We start from the raw sequence: 18,310 nt of genomic DNA on the forward strand, positions 1-18,310 counted from the left end.
ATTTATATATATATATATATATATATATATATATATATATATATATATATATATATATATATATATATATATATATATATATATATATATATATATATATATATATATATATATTCAATTATAGAATTTAATGATATCGTCCAATTCGCACTAATTTAAAATTACTATCTTCTTCTTCTGTGAATAGAGAAAATAGCGAATGCATTTGAAAAGGCCAAATTACGTATATAAAAATTAATTGCAAGATTTGCAATAATCGATTTATTAAATTATTTCAAATAGGCCTACTTGCTATATAGGCTGTTTAATGACGATCATAATTATACAATTTGGAAACCTATTGATTGATAATTCTCCTGACTTGGATCTTTATGAAGGGAAACATTTTGATAAATGTTGTTGTTTTGTTTTAATAGAAAGCAACTAATGACACGGTCTATATGTTTATGCATTTGTTCAACATTAAAATGAGAGAGAGAGAGAGAGAGAGAGAGAGAGAGAGAGAGGAGAGAGAGAGAGAGAGAGAGAGAGAGAGAGAGAGAGGTGGTATGAACGTCCTGTTGCTTAGTCAAATTATCCTGGATAAACCAGAGAATGTTTCGTTGGGGTCTATATGGACGAGAACCTCTATGTGCATTTGAGAGTTTGATCTCTCTCTCTCTCTCTCCCTCTCTCTCTCTCTCTCTCTCTCTCTCTCTCTCTCTCTCTCTCTCTCTCTGCGAAAACTCTTCCGTTGAAAAGATATATATATATATATATATATATATATATATATATATATATATATATATATATATATATATATATATATATATATATATATATATATCATTACAAAAAAGCAACGGAAATAGTCACCCTTACTGCCTGACGTCGTGAGGGTGCGAACAGATTGTTCAAGGTAACTGGATAAATACTAAAATATTAAAATGTTATGTAATTACATACCTTTTGGGGGGATTTTGTTTATTAGTATACATAATAAATTCTAACAGAGAATGTGTATCTTATGTTATACAAAATATTTCTGGACCCAATAACCGAATGTATCGTTTTCTGTGTGTATAGGCACGATGCTCTCTATGGCATCAGGGGGAAACAATATTATACATTGACTTATGTATAGGTTTTGTTTGAATAGAGGGCAGCCGGTGATACGATATATATATATATATATATATATATATATATATATATATATATATATATATATATATATATATATATATATATATATATATATATATATATCTGGTGGAAGGAAAAGAGTAGGGAAATAGAGTAGGTGAATGTAAAAGGGAGCTAATGAGGGTTGAAGAACTAATAAAACCGGGGGTAAAAAGTAAATATCAAGAAAGGTTGAAAATTGCATATAACGAGGTGGAAGTAAGGGAAACTGGTATTTTAGAGGAGGGGTGGAAGATAGTAAAGAAAATATCATTGGGATTACAAGTGATGTATGTGGCAAGAAGTTTGTTGGAGGCAGCATGAAGAAGGGCAGTGAATGGTGGAATGAAAGAGTGAAGGTAAAAGTGGAAGAGAAAAAGAGGACTTTTGAAGAATAGCTGCAGAGTAATAGTGTAGAGAAGTATGAAAGATATAGAGAGAATAAATGTGGAAGTAAAGCACAAGGTAAGTGAGGCAAAGAGGGCAGCTGCCCTGAGGTGGAGTCAGGGATTGGGTCGTTCATATGAAGAGAATAAGAAAAAGTTTTGGAAAGAAGTGAAGAGAGTAAGGAAGGTTGGTTCAAGAATTAAAGAGACAGTGAAAGATGGAAATGGAAGGTTCTTAAAAAGAGAGGAGGCAGGGAAAAGGTGGGAGGAATATTTTGTAAGTTTACTAAATGTTGAGGATAATAGGGAGGCAGATATAATTGTTGTTGTATGTGTTGAGGTGCCGGTGATGGGAGATGAGAATGAGAGAGAGATTACAAAAGAGGAAGTGGGGAGAGCACTAGGTGAAACGAGAGTAGGAAAAGCATCTGGTATGGATGGTATGAGAGCTGTGATGTTAAAGGAAAGGCGTGTGACTGTACTTGAATGCTTGGTGAGATTGTTTAGTATGTGTTTTATGTTGTTAATGGTACCAGTAGATTGGGTTTGTGCGTGTATTGTACCACTATATAAGGGTAAAGGAGATGTGTATGAGTGTTGTAATTCAAGGGGTATTAGTTTGTTTTTGTAGTTGGAAAAGTGTATAGTTGAGTACTGATTAATAGGATTAAGGATAAAACTGAGAATTCAATCTTAAAAGTACAGGGTGGTTTTAGAAGAGGTAGCGGTTGTATGAATCAGATTTTTAGAGTTGGGCAGATATGCGAGAAATATTTACCAAAAGGAATGGAGGTGTATGTTGCGTTTATGGATCTGGAGAAAGCGTATGATAGAGTTGATAGGGAAGCAATGTGGGAATGTGATGAAGTTATATGGAGTTGGTGGAAGGTTGTTGCAAGCAGTGAAAACTTTCTACAAAGGTAGTAAAACATGTGTTAGGATAGGAAATGAAGTGAGCAATTGTTTTCCGGTGAGAGTGGGGCTGAGGCAGGGATGTGTGATGTCGCCATGGTTGTATAACTTGTATGTTGATGGAGTGGTGAGAGGGGTGAATGCTCGAGTGATTGGACGAGGCTTGAAACTGGTGGACGAGAATGACCATGCATGGGAGGTAAATCAGTTGTTGTTTGTGGATGATATTGTACTGCCTGCAGATGCGGAAGAGAAGCTTAGCCGATGAGTGACAGAATTTGGAAGGGTGTGTGAGAGAAGGAAGTTGAGAGTTAATGTGGGTAAGAGTAAAGTTATGAGATGTACGAGAAGGGAAGGTGGTGCAAGGTTGAATGTCATGTTGAATGGAGAGTTACTTGAGGAGGTGGATCGTTTTAAGTACTTAAGGTCTGTTGTTGCAGCAAATGCTGGAGTGGAAGCAGATGTACGTCAGAGAGTGAATGAAGGATGCAAAGTGTTAGGGACAGTTAAGAGAGTAGTAGAAAATAGAGGGTTGGGCATGAATAAAAAGAGAGCTCTGTATGAGAAAGTGATTGTGCCAAGAGTGATGTATGGATCGGAGTTGTGGGGAATGAAAGTGACGGAGAGACAGAAATTGAATGGGTTTGTGATGAAATGTCTAAGGAGTATGGCTGGTGTATCTCGAGTAGATAGGGTTAGGAATGAAGTAGGGAGGGTGAGAACGGGGGTAAGAAATGAGTTAGCAGCTAGAGTGGATATGAATATGTTGAGGTGGTTTGGCCATGGTGAGAGAATGGAAAATGTCTGTCTGATAAAGAAGGTGGAGAATGCAAGAGTTAATGGGAGAAGTACAAGAGGGAGGCCAAGGTTTGTGTAGATGGATGGAGTGAAGAAAACTCTGGGTGATAGGATGATAGATGTGAGAGAGGCAAGAGAGCATGCTGGAAACAGGAATGAATGGCGAGCGATTGTGACGCAGTTCCAGTAGGCCCTGCTGCTGCCTTGGATACCAGCAGTAGGGGATTCAGCGTTATGAAGCTTCATCTGTGGTGAATAATGGGGGAGGGTGGGAATGTGGCACCCTAGCAGTACCAGCCAAACTCGGTTGAGTCCCTTGTCAGGCTGGGGGGAACCTACAGAGGAGAGGTCCCCTTTTTTGTTTCATTTGTTTGATGTCAGCAACCCCCCAAAATTGGGGGAAGTGCCTTTGGTATATGTATATATATATATATATATATATATATATATATATATATATATATATATATATATATATATATATATATATATATATATATATATATATATATATATATATATATATATGTATTTGTAATAAATGAAATAGTTAATTATTACATGTTTAAAACACATGACATAATATGTCATTGTGGATGAAGATGCTGGCGTGAGATTTGCTGTAGTCAGATAAAATCATAAACAGGATGTATTTTGCATCCCTCGGCAATGTAACATTTTTCTGAAGCGTCAACACAAATGCATACCGTGTGGAAGATTGTGTCGTCACCGGAGGCAGGTGTCTTCCAAGAGACGAATATAAAGTTTACATATTGTGTTTAAATGCTGAGACAACTAAACATACGATATCTGTGATATCGATAATTTAGGCAGTTTATATCTATACTTCACCTGAATTGATCATCCGACCAAACCAGCTACACTCCTGTGATGGAGATGTTTAACACTGTTGTTTTTAGAGAATAAACCATTTTTAAAGTTACCTTGATGAACTTTATTTCAAGACTCAACATCTCAAACAACACATACTCAATGTGTGTTAATAACAGTAGCACACTAATGAATAGTGGCAGTGCTTAAACTCTAAGAATCAGAGAAAGATCTTCAAGAAATTAATAATAATACTCTAAGAATTAGAGGAAGATCTTCAAGAAATCAAAAATGAAGCTGTGAAAACCAGAGAAAGATCTTCAAGAAATCAACGTTAATGAATCTACAATTTCGACTAAGTAACATAGTCCATCGAAGTCTACAACATTTGATGAATGTTATACATACAAACTGATGAACTGGATCTTCAATCAACATCCTAGGAAACCCAAGGACTGACGTTCAACGCTTACAAAACATATCCAGGAAGCACTACATTCAACGGAAACTCGGACGAAACATCGCTAACAAACATCAAGAGAGAGAGAGGATGTGACGACATCACAAAGAACCATATACAGTATAAGCTAAGTACAATTTGCAAATTCATTTCAGTTTGGGCAGTGAAGTGTAGTTATCACGAGTCGTTAGTCGATTATTACTGGGGTGAGTGGTTTGCTAATCTTTTATCTTCCTTTCATTAAAGGAAACTGTTCAACTCCGAATTCTCATCTAGAATTTTTTCTCTCTTTGTGCTAATTCCTTTTTCTTTCAGAAATTTACGGGAAATATCTTTGTGTTCCGTTTTCTTTCTGAAATTCTCGGGAAATGTCTTGGGATTAGTAACATTGTTTTGGGGAATTTTATCATAATCTTTGTCAGTGGGTACTTATGCGTTTACGCAGTGGACGTCTGTATTCATATAGATATTTTGATAGAATTGCAAGGGGTCGAAGAGATAGGAAAAGAAATACAGCAGTCATGACGCCCCCTGTGAGCCCCACCCCTGGACCTAGTGGCGTAGGACCGAGTAATCCTCTCCCGATTGTGACGCTTGTAAATGCCAGGTCTGCAATCCTTCCTTTTCAGGGTCGGGATAATGGGTTCTTGCCTCAAAATGTGGAGTCATGGATTTCATCCGTCGATGCCCATTTAAATGCCAAACAAACCGTAGACCCTTTTGTACAATTACGAGAAGCTAAAAGTTTTATAGATTTTTCTAAGGGGGATGCGAGTGCGTATTTAAGAGGTGTTTCATTTCAAGAAGCAGTTACCTGGGATGATTTCAAAGTTAGATTACGCGCGGTCTATGGCGGTGAAGAAGCCTTGGATGTAGTATTAACGTTAAGAAATACACTTAATCAAGCCACTATGAATCGGCTTAATGTTATTGAGAGAGCAGCTCTCATAGCTGATAGGCTTAATGAATATCAAGATATTTTAGGTAATTCCACTTGGGTTACTAGAGATAACATCTCCGTGAAAGATTTTTTACGATTGATGTATTTAACTTGCATGACACTTATGTTGCCTGAAACTTTAGTGCGGTGTTTTGATAAAAAGTTACCGCCTGCAAGTATGAAATTGGATGTATATAAACAGATAAAAAAACACATAGCTAAGTGTCCAGATCTCGATCCCATGTTAACTCAAGTTTTTGCAAAGAATGAAACAAAGCCACAAACAGTGAACGTAGTTAATAATAGTCAAGTAGCGGGAATGACGTGTTATAATTGCAAACGTCAAGGTCACTTAAGCCCGGACTGCAGAACGAAATTCTGTTCGATACATAATAGTCCGACTCATTCGTACAATCAATGTTACTCGCGTAAGACACAACAGAATCCCAGAAATACACAGTCAATTCCCCAGTCAGTTCCATATGGAAATAAAAAGAGTATCCTCATTTTAACAATAAGAAGAAACAACCAAATGTCAATGCAGTTCAGAGTCCGAAACAAACAAACACTTCTTCGAATATCGCTGAGCCTGGGTCGTCAAACCAGACCTCGCAAGGTCAGACTAATTTTCAGAATGTGCAGAGCAAAGCAAATACCACATAGTTAACTCCAGTGGGGAAGAGAGTGATGTTGGGTCAAGGTCATTCATGTCAACATCAATAGTATTGAATAATCAATTTAATGTTTTATCAGATAATTGTGAGGCAATAGATTTTCCTATGAAACACACGGCCGAATTAAGTAAAACAGTGCATGCTCCAGTAGATTTGCAACAAATTCATACAATAATAAGCCAAAATGAGTTACGACCAACCTTATATGCTGTAAATTTAGAACACAAATCCTTTAGGTTATTTTTTGACTCTGGTAGTCCACGTAATATCATGGATTTGAGGACACATCATTTGTTGTTTTCGAACTTTCCGATTGAAAAATCCGGAGTTAGACTCTCGGGTAGAGGAAATAATGAATTAAATGTCATAGGGATAACTCATGTTCAATTCAAAGTCCGTAAACGCACGTTTGCCGATAAATTTTTTGTTGTACAAAACATTGATATGTATCCAGCTGTAATTATAGGATACCCATCTATGGGAAATCAAAACATTATCTTAGCCCCTGCCAAGCACGGTGTGTATATCAAAGGGAAATTCTATAAGTCTTCTAATACCTTAAAACCAGTTTTGGATAAAAAGGAGACGACAAATGTAACCGTAACGTACGTTGAAGAACCAATAACTTGTCTCACTAATAAAGAAATAATATACGCGACCCAGCAGAATTCTCGTTCACCCGTAATATCATCTTGCACGCAATCTATCGAGCCAAACGTACCTTCGAATTTAATAGAGCAAATAAAGAAAACATTAACGGGATCTGAAATATTAATCCTTTCCGACACTTTGAAAACTAATGGATTGTCTGTCACACAAGCTATTTATACAGTAGGCTCACATCAACAAAGTAATATTGAAGTCTGTAATCATTTAAATAACACTTTAGTAATTCACAAAAATCAACATACCTTGGATGTAGAAGTTTATAAACATCGTATTCTTACCGTTGCTGAAATCAATCACTCTCAATCAGTTGCGGATGAATCCCTTTTGCATTCTATTAGAAATAAAATCAATAAAGACATTCAAGACGAAGAAATTCAGCTGAAAATTTTTGGACTTTTAACTAAATATCATGATGTTTTTTCCATTACGGATGGATCCTTAGGAAAAACAGATGTGATCGAGCATCAAATAAGGTTAAAGGACAAGCAGAAAATTATCTATGTACCCTCGTACAGACTCCCTATGAAATTCCAGAATGAAATAAATGATGAAGTAGGTAAAATGCTAGAAGAAGGAGTCATTAGGAAATCAAACAGCCCTTATAATTTTCCATTAATAGTTGTACCGAAAAAAGATCGAACATGGCGTATCTGCGTCGACTTCCGTCGTCTAAACGAGGAGACGATCCCTGATCGATTCTCAGTGCCCTGTACTGACGATATTTTGTCTTTGTTAGGTCAGAATAAATATTTTACCAGTTTGGACATACTTAAAGGCTTTCACCAGATATTATTAGAAGAAGATAGTATCCCATACACAGCCTTCAGCACAGCCAGGGGACATTATGAATTTTACGGATGCCTTTTGGTTTACGTTGTGCCCCCATAATATTTACAAGAATGATTAACATAGTGTTTGGAGACTTGTTAGGGGATATATTGCATGCCTATATGGATGATCTTGTAATCTTTTCCAACACCTTAGAAGAACATCTACGTAAGTTAGAACTAGTACTACAGAGATTAAGACAACATAACTTAAGGGTAAAGATTAGTAAGTGTGAATTTTTCAAAACAGAATTGATATATTTGGGTTTCATGGTGTCAAGCCAAGGTCTTAAGTAGTCCATGATAAGGTGTCGGCTATACGTAATTTTCCCATACCTACTAATGTCAAGGGAATACAGCCATTTCTGGGTTGTAGTGGATATTACAGGCGTTTTATACGCAACTATTGAATAATAGCCGCTCCTTTAACTAATCTTACGATGAAGGGCGTAGATTTCATATGGTCTGAGCATCATCAACAGGCGTTTAATACCTTGAAAGATGAACTGTGTAGTTCTCCTATCCTAAAATTTCCTGACTTCGGTAAGGAATTCTTCATTGCAACAGACGCCTCAGACTTAGGAGTAGGAGGGGTATTGCTTCAGCAATATGATAAACAATTTTTCCCGGTGGCTTTTTATTCTCGAAAATTGAGAACTTCCGAAAGTAAGTATGCAGTAATAGACAAGGAAGGGCTAGCTATTGTTAATTCACTAGTGCATTCTAAGTTCATAATTTACGGTTATCCCGTTAAGGTTCTTACTGACCATAAACCACTAACCAAGTTCTTTAAAGGCTTCAACCACAGCCCTAAACGAACTCGGTGGCATTTGATCATTCAAGATTTTGCCGCAAGAATCGGGTATTTACCTGGGAAACCAAATTTCATTGCAGATGCATTATCACGCAACCCCGTGTCATCTTGTACGGAGCCTTTAGATGAATTAATAGATATATCAACATCCATGCCTATTGTTAAAACGATATCTGAACAAGAAGATTTAGGCTGGAGCGCTGAATTATTACAGACTGAGCAAAGAAAAGATCAGAAAATAGAAACAATCATAAATGCTTTGAAATGCAATCATAAGGAAAAGGGATATATAAAGTATAAGCAGCAGAATCATATAATCAAAGATAATATTCTGTGTAGGACTGTGACAAGGAAAACCCGCAATACACCACATGTAACTAACGACCAGATAGTAGTACCAATCTCACTTATTTCCACTGTCCTGAATTGGTTGCATTCAAATCCATTACATGGACACCTGGGGTTCTCATTAATGTCACAGAAAGCCAAATCATTGTTTTATTGGCATACAATGCTTACAGATATAAAAAGACACATAGCTAATTGTCGCACATGTCAGGAAAACAAAGGGCATACGAAAACACATGTCAGCCTAGGGGCTTATCCCGTGCCCAATCAACCCTTTGAAAGAATACATTTAGATTTGTTAACAGGATTTTAGGAGTCAGACAGAGGAAATAAGCACCTCTTAGTAATTATAGATGCTTTAACTCGATGTACAGAACTAATAGCGCTTAAAACTAAAACTGCGATTGAATGCGCTAGGAAGTTTTACGAGTGTTACATTTGTAAACATGGAATTCCACACATGATAATCTCAGACTTGGGTGGTGAATTTTATAATCACTTTCTTACCTTTTTGTGTGAATTCCTTAGCATAAAGAAAATAAATACAATGATATATCACCCAGAGTCAAATGGGCTAGTGGAAAGAGCAAATAGAAAAGTTTCAAATATATTGAGAGTAACACTAGGGGGATCAGACCCCAACTGGGATATTGCAATACCTGCGGCACTGAGTACTCTGAATCATTCATATTATATATCAATTAAAATGTCGTCGCATGAAGCATTGTATGGTACCCCAGTTAGAACGCCTTTCCATGTATTAACACCTACAACTAATCTATCAAATGCTTTAAAAGAATGTATAAATGCAAGCAAAAGTCGATATGATATCCTTCGAAAGAATTTAGAAGAATCACAAATCATAATGAAAAGGAATCATCATAAAATGGCGAAGCCAACTAAAACATATACCGTGGGTGATAACGTATATATACAGATAAATGTACGTAAAGGACTCAATTATAAACTAACACCTAAGTTTGAAGGCCCATTTAACATTTTGGAAACATTAACGGCCAATAGGTTTAGAGTTCAAAACGTATCCCAACCCACGGATGAGAGAATAGTACCATTGGCTCACATAAGAAATTAAAAAAGAAAAAAAAAGAGAGGGAAAGAAGTGAGGGAAAAATTTTTATTTGTGTGATTAAAAGTTTTCTTCTTAATACAGGCATAATTACATATATTTTTCTCGTTACAGGTTTCCAAGATGAATTTTTTGTTGTTGGGAGTGATATTGTTCGCTCAGACATTTTTCTCATGTGGGATGAGCTCTAAAACTAAAAGTATAGATTTTAAATATGGCACTATAGTTGAAAGACAAAAAGACGTTTTTTTTACATCGAGCAACGTAGTTGTAGAAGTGAATATACAAGCAATTTTTCTTCCAGAGAATGATGTCACTAGCTTAAAAACCGCTATTTCAAGGTTTTCTGTCTCATTGGATGAGTTGCATAGAAAACATTTTCATTTGACTACAGAGAGTTCGCTTGGATCGACATTAAAAGTTGCAGAGATGCTATCTGATGACTTGCAAAATAAGACTTACGAGACAGAATCTTTGGCTTGTGACCTTTTGATGTGGACTGTAGGACACGAACATAAAGAAAGACGAAATCTGTTTATTTATGCTGCACTAAACATCTTTGGGTCTATTACAAGTTTAGGTTTAGGAATTTCCAATCGTCTTAAGATTAGTAATTGTAATAAGAAAATTTGAGTTCTTGACTCATGAAGATGAATTGATTATGTCAGAACTAAGGAATCAGTTAGCTTCAATCAATCAAATTATGGATTTAGTAAATGAACATTCAAGTAATATCATTCAGATTATGGAAGTACAGGATTTGTTGGCAATGTTAACGTATTATGATTCAAAGATAGATCACATACATAACAGAATTGCACATTTCATTGAGAAATCCAAGGATTATGTAGAAGCTATCCTGTTAGCAACTAAAGGTGTACTGTCACCCAATTTGTTGCCTATAAATTACTTAAAGTTAGTTCTGGAGAACGGAAGGGATAAACTAGGCTATGTTCCTTTGTTAGGCGAACGTAGGATAGAATTTTATTACAGCCTAATTACAGTAAGCGTTGAAAATAACAAGATTAGGATTACAATTCCCTTTGATTCTTCTGATGCCTGGCAATCTTACAGGATATCACCATTTCCGACTTTCATGACGAATCACTCAAATCCAGTAATATCCAGTTTGACAGGACACGTATTGATTTCCCCACACAAGGAAACATATACGGTCATTAAAGACTTAAATCAATTAACTCACTGTTCAGACGCAATGAATAGAAAAATATGTACAGCTGACTCATTTGAATTCCATAAAAAATTAATGGATTCATGCCAGTTAGGTATAGTGCTAGACGGTGCTCTCTCCCATACAAGTGAAAATTGTCTGGATAAGCTTTATCCCTTTGACAATAATGAGTTCAATTGCAGACTGAACAATGGCTCGTGGATACGATACGACAAGGACGGCTTCAATGTATCATGCCCGGACGGATCCACGTCCTTTGCACACATCTTTGTTGCAGCAGATGGTTGTATCGGGACTTCCCCTAATTCCATGGTAACCGGGCTAAGGACGAGCCTACTTCACGAACTTCACGTGGACGTCTAAAATGCCAGCACTACCTCTCCCATACAACAAACAGGTAGCCAAGCGGTTGATGAAATTGACCGAGATGGACCACCTGTCACCGACTTATAAGGAATTTCTTCATCCCATACTACTAGCAGGATTAAGTGTGACGGTGATGATATTTATCGCAATGAACATCCTTGTTTGGCGTAGGTTACGGAACAGTTGGAAGCTAAAACAGAACGTTTTGCCATGTCCAGACAAAACTCCTTATTTAATTCAGTTTAAAGCCGTTTGAAGTGGCCACCTCATTCGCTAAAGGAGTAAAATGCTCTAGAAATTGTGTGTACGAAAAGCAGTTAGTACGCTAGTAATATGTAATTGAAGAAATTATTGAACATTGCATTGTTAAAATACATTTAAAAAAAAACATTTAGAAAAAAATATAAATAATTTTTTTCTCTCGGCATCTAATAAAATATATAAGCCGGAATGTTAAAAGAAAAGAGAAAAAAAAAATAACAGAATCTATGGGCATCTAATAAAATATATCAGCCCTATATATATATAAATATATATATATATATATATATATATATATATATATATATATATATATATATATATATATATATGTACGAAACCGTGGTACGTGTACGTACCAGGAATTCGTGTTTGTGCACTAAAATTGAATCTTTACCAAGGTAACAAATATTTTTATTAGTTACCGTATTGTGTTAATCTATGTTTCTGACAAAGGTAACAATTATTCTTTAACAAGTTACCGAATCATATGTATAGGCCTATCAGTATTTTTTCTTTGGTAACCATATAATCATTTGCTAGCAATGTACCATACATGTGATCTGTATTTATCATGAATTTTTTTTCTTTGCTTTGGTAATATCTTTTCATATGCGTTATTGTTATTATTTTTTTGATGTGCCTATTTGGACATTCGTCCTCATTTGCTTATGGCTAAAGTTAATCAAAGAATAATACATATATCCAGTCACACCTAGTAAACATATTTTGGCTTGTTGTTAAATTTTTTTGAAAAAATTGAGATAGCTGGCCGAGCTAATGTAATAAATGAAATAGTTAATTATTACATGTTTAAAACACATGACCTAATATGTCATTGTGGATGAATATGCTAGCGTGAGATTTGCTGTAGTCAGATAAAATCATAAACAGGATGTATTTTGCCTCCCTCGGCAATGTAACATTTTTCTGAAGCATCAACACAAATGCATACCGTGTGAAAGATTGTGTCGTCACCGGATGCAGGTGTCTTCCGAGAGACGAATGTATAGTTTACATATTGTGTTCAAATGCTGAGACAACTAAACATACGATATCTGTGATATCGATAATTTAGGCAGTTCATATCTATACTTCACCTGAATTGGTCATCCGACCAAACCAGCTACACTCCTGTGATGGACATGTTTAACACTGTTGTTTTTAGAGAATAAACCATTTTTAAAGTTACCATGATGAACTTTATTTCAAGACTCAACATCTCAAACAACACATACTCAATGTGTGTTAATAACAGTAGCACACTAATATATTGACATTAGAGAGAGAGAGAGAGAGAGAGAGAGAGAGAGAGAGAGAGAGAGAGAGAGAGAGAGAGAGAGAGAGAGAGAGAGAGTTATATGCCATTATTGTCTGTAATGCTAAAGCTTAGATTTTTATTAACCTCACTTGTGCCAAATGTAAATGTCTAATCTAGTATCAATGTTAGTAAGAGAAATAGTGGTGTCGGAAGGAAATTTGGCAACACTTCTCATCGTTCATCGAATCATTCGGTTTTTTAAATATAAATATTTATATTTTGTTCATAATGTGTCATTTATTGTTATTTCTTTTATATCATTTATATAATGTTCATATTAATTATAAAATGCAAATTTTCAAATATATTCAAAGGTATCATTTCAACCTCAAGAACCAACAACCTGCCTCTCAGGATTTTTTCGCCCTAACAGCGAACAAAAGTTTGGGATCTCTAAGAATGTGGCTGACTTCATTGTAGAGTACAAGTCAAGTCCAACCAGGAGACAATGTGGATTGTCTTGGAAGAAAGGGGTAACCCTCGTGAAAACAAGGGCACCAACAGAAATTTTAACAGGTTTCTGTCTCTTTTTCTTCTTTTACCTACTTGAACGAGGCCTAACTTCCACTACGATAACCACGTGTAAGTCGGCCCCAACTAGACCTCTTCTATACACCTTTGAGACAGACCTCATAAGCGAAACCTTTTTTTTTTAAGGTACCAAAGCATGCACTAGACCCAAGCCGGCAACCCCTCCAAAGCCCATTATATGGGTGTTGGTCAAAGTCTTGCACTATGCTTCGAACCCAAACAATGAGGATTGTACTCTAAAAGAACTAGCACAGAAAGTCATTTTCTGTTCCCAATAGCCTCAGACCCGAGAGTTAGTGAAATATTGGCCGTATCAGGGATGAAGGCCATATTCAGTTCACGGAAGAGGGAGAACTGAATCCTTTCCCCGATCCTACTTCTCTCACCAAAAATGAGCTGCCCACCAAAAGGTGGTGTCCTTGGAGAATCTGCCCACTGAAGGAAGATGTCTCCCTATGCCCATAAGGGTGTCTTAAGGTCTATCTCCGTAGAACTTCAGACTTCAAGGAAGGACAGGTCTTCTGAGGCGAAACCTCAGGATCAAAATCTATCCCTAAAATAACTGAGCGCCATGTTCACCTACTTATTCGCAGAGCAGATCCTGACAGCTCACCCGCAGTTCATGATCCTAAGAAAATTGCTTCTTCACGGAACTTTTTCCAACACTATACAAAGCATGTAAATAAAATAAGACATGTTGTGGTGGCGGCGGGTAGTTTTAAAAAACCTGTCGTCTAAGCCTGCGATGAACAGTGAACTGCTTTGGGACTTTCCAGTGCATCAGGTGCATGGGTACATTTATCCTCGAGTGCAAATCACAACGATGATTAACACACTGTTCCATATAGGTGCATATCTGACCGATAATATCAGTGCCGAGTGAATGTTGTGTCACGGTGCTCATGCATTTCCAAAATCTGTACAAATCAGTCAGATTTGGTTTCACATCCCCATTAAGTGGCATCATTTCGATGAAATTATATATCTTTCCAACAGACGAAAATATGAACCCTGATGTGTTTTCAATGCCGGATCAGATTCATACCTGATTGTAATTACAATTGATAATCTAGTTATAAGGTAAAATACTAAACGTATTTGCGTCTTATTGCTGCTATCTCAGTCACAGATGAATAAAGTATACTAGAGTTTTAATTCAACCCTAGAAGGGCCCAACTTGAAATCAGAGTACAGATTTCCAAGGGATGAAAAAAGGTAATCTCTGAGATTTACCATCCGTCCCTATGGAGATACAAACTTTGAATCCTTATAGTCGAAGTCGACACTTTCCCTGCAGGGGGCAGGAAGCCTTAAGCTAGTCCCAAGCTTAGTGGATATGACAAATAACGGTAAAGTCATATATAAAGGTCTAGGAGACCATATAAGGAACTCATTCAAAGTAAAGGCACTTATACAAACCCACAGATATAGTACTTTCAAGTAATTCTCTGGTAAGCTTCTATCAGGACAACATGGCTGAGCCCAAAAAAACGATTTTGAGAAAAGCTATCCATGCTTAAATGCAACAAGGAATAGTTACGGAGTAGTAGTTCTGGGAGGGGATCCACTGGGTAACCTTGATAACGGCTCCTCTTCAATTTCACCACTCTTCCCCCCTCAAAGTATAAAATCTATTCGAGGTGAAGATTGCCATGTGTTGTATCAAGAAATACGTCCCCTGATATTATGCCATATCCTTAAAAGTTATATTAAGGATACTCGCGCCAGGAGTTAGAATTCTGGAAACCTGTGGTTAATTCTCTGGGAGTATCACTGTAGCCAGATATTCCTTAGAAAGCTACCTAAAGGAACCTTCCATCAGGGCAACATGGCCATATCACCAAAAAAGAAGATTTTTTGCTTTGCTCAAAATCCTTTTTCTCATTTTAACTATTAATTTTTAGCAAGCCAGAATAGGTAGGATTATTGTATATATAAACTCCCTTAGAGCAGCAAGATTTATCTAAAGTGTTTTATGCAAAATCCTGCCTCCTATGCACTCCTTGCAACAATATATTGCCCTGTCCTAAAGTCCCGATGTGGCACCTCAACTGGGTTACTTTGCATATTGTGACCCTCACCTGTCTGGAAAGGTGAAGCGAGGTGATCCTTCTCAACCTTAACATCACCCCATTCGTCTGGAAGCAGTTGGGGCCGTTTGACATACCTGGCCAGCTGGCCAGTGAGTGAATCTGCACCTCTGGCTCACCCAACCCCCTTTCCCAAACCTCAACTCAGTACTCGCACGAGGACCTGCAGCTGGACATAGAGAGGGTACAAGCCTGGGAGACTTCTACCTCAAATGAGGATTAAAGGGGTGGGCCAGTTAAGGGCGCAAAGTGCAAACTGCAAGACACGGTCAACAGCCATTTGAGGACAAAGACGGTAATCCAAGAAGTGCAGGCACCAGTTTGTGGCCGCTAAGTTTTCCCCCATTTTTAGCTTAAACTAATTTTAACTTGATTAGGTTAACTGACTATTACATATTTCGGACTGTGTGCAGTGCGATTGTGTGTATATTTCTTTTGGATATCGTTTTAACTTTTGAGACTAGCAGTCTCGGGGTCACAGGCCACGTGGCTGACCCAATTTCAATTACTAATTGTTGCAGAAGACCACGAATCTATTCAACCACAATTTTCATTAATTTGCATTTCCTTTTGTTACTGCTGTGTTGTTCAGATTTCCATTTATTTTAATGTAAATTTGTGTAATAAATCAAGATTAGGTTAATTAAACCTTGTTGTATTCTTACTCCCTCATTTATTTCAATGTGTCTATTATGATTAGTTGATCACGGGACAGTATACCTGATATTTTGAAAGGAGTAAGCCTATGTAAGTCTTAAGTGAATCAGCGAGGAACTTCGTATTAATCTATCTGCTTCGAAGGTAAAGATCCATATCTTTGAACTATATACTTTACTTTACATCACTGCTTCCATTTTTGTTAGTGTCCCTAATTACATTAACGTAAGATTCCTGTCCAGCATCTCACTGAGGTCCCTGGGATGGAGCCGAAACAGAGCCTAAGAGTGCAGATGACTATAGACCTGACAAAGCTAGAGTAGGCCATTAAATTACTTTTATTTGCACGTGTGGAGTTCTCCGGCCTTTGGACAGTACAATTTCCTTTTTGCATTTAAGAGTGATGAGTAGTGAACTACGTCAGTAAAGGTATTAGCAGGGTATTTGTGCCCTGAGTGTAAGTACTCCTTATCCTCCCCTGTTGATCTTTGAGTAACTGACGTAGGGAGACTTTCCTGGACAAAGTTCCCACTCAAACATTTAATTAATTATAAAAATATTCTCCACACATTCGTGTGATGTTAACCAAGTGATATGCATAAGAGTTGCTCTCTCTCTCTCTCTCTCTCTCTCTCTCTCTCTCTCTCTCTCTCGTGATTCTCACAAAATGTGACATATACTATAGTATAGGAACTCTCTCTCTCTCTCTCTCTCTCTCTCTCTCTCTCTCTCTCTCTCTCTCTCTCTCTCTCTCTCTCTCTCTCTCTCTCGTGATTCTCACAAAATGTGAGGTATACTATAGTATAGGAATCTCTCTCTCTCTCTCTCTCTCTCTCTCTCTCTCTCTCTCTCTCTCAGCTGTCCCAAGGAAATTAACCTTTGTGTGTGTGGTTGTTGCTTCTAATCATACCAAAAGGGTCACAAATTCTTATACATTCAAATAACACATTGTCTCTAATTTGTTTTAAAGATATGTTAAAAGGAAAGTGAAATAGTTCCCAATGACTGTGACTGATTTCATCGCGAGAAAAAATAGAAGGAAATTAAGAAAATCTGCCATGTTGGAAGAGGTGTCCTTTATATTACAACAAGGCATTTGGCTATACATTGAGGGAGATCAATTGATGCACACGTTAAGGTAAGGGTATTTTAGACGAATGTAACGCGAGAAAACGGATGTCATTTCACACAGAACTTTTGTTAACATTGTAGGGTAGTTTTTCAAGGAAGTATTGAGATAATCTATAGTTCTTTAGGTATACATCTAATAAGATTAATAAATTTACAGTAAATTATAAAGTTAATTAAGGAGCCGTCTTTAATCATATCAGAAAGTGTTGGAAATTAGCTTCATAACTGCCATACTGTTATGATTCTTAATTAGGCTACTTGTGTCGTGATGTAATACTTCGAATTCATGATCATTTGCTCACTCATTCTTGTCCCGGAACAGTAGAAAAGTTAAAGAAATTAGAAAGCATTTTTTAACAGCTGTTAAATACCAAAGTCTGTTAAAATAACTTTTAGATACCAGTGTGTTTTATTGTTGTTTAAAAACATTCATGGACAAATGTCTACATATTCTGTAGTGACAAACCTTGGAACCCACCAACTTCGATAAAGAAAATTTATGGATTTGGTTTTAATGAGCTTGTAGAGAATTGGTTAAGGATGTTGACAGTGCAACAAAATAGGTTGATTTTAATTGAATTTGTAATTGATAGTACATTTGAGTTTATTGTTTAAGGGTAAAGGTAACTTTTCTCATACATCTAGCTACTTTTTATTTATCAAAATGAGATGAATGAAATTTGATCTTGTCCTTAATGACTGATACAGAAGTTTATCAAGGGATAAATACCATTAATTGATGTTAAGTTATTTCTTTGGATATTTTTTTTTTCATTCTTTCCATCTTGAATTTTGTTAAGCATTTTAAATATCAATAATTAGTCTCTCTCTCTCTCTCTCTCTCTCTC

This window comes from Palaemon carinicauda, chromosome 5 (genome assembly GCF_036898095.1).
Source record: "Palaemon carinicauda isolate YSFRI2023 chromosome 5, ASM3689809v2, whole genome shotgun sequence".
Lineage (NCBI taxonomy): Eukaryota > Metazoa > Arthropoda > Malacostraca > Decapoda > Palaemonidae > Palaemon > Palaemon carinicauda.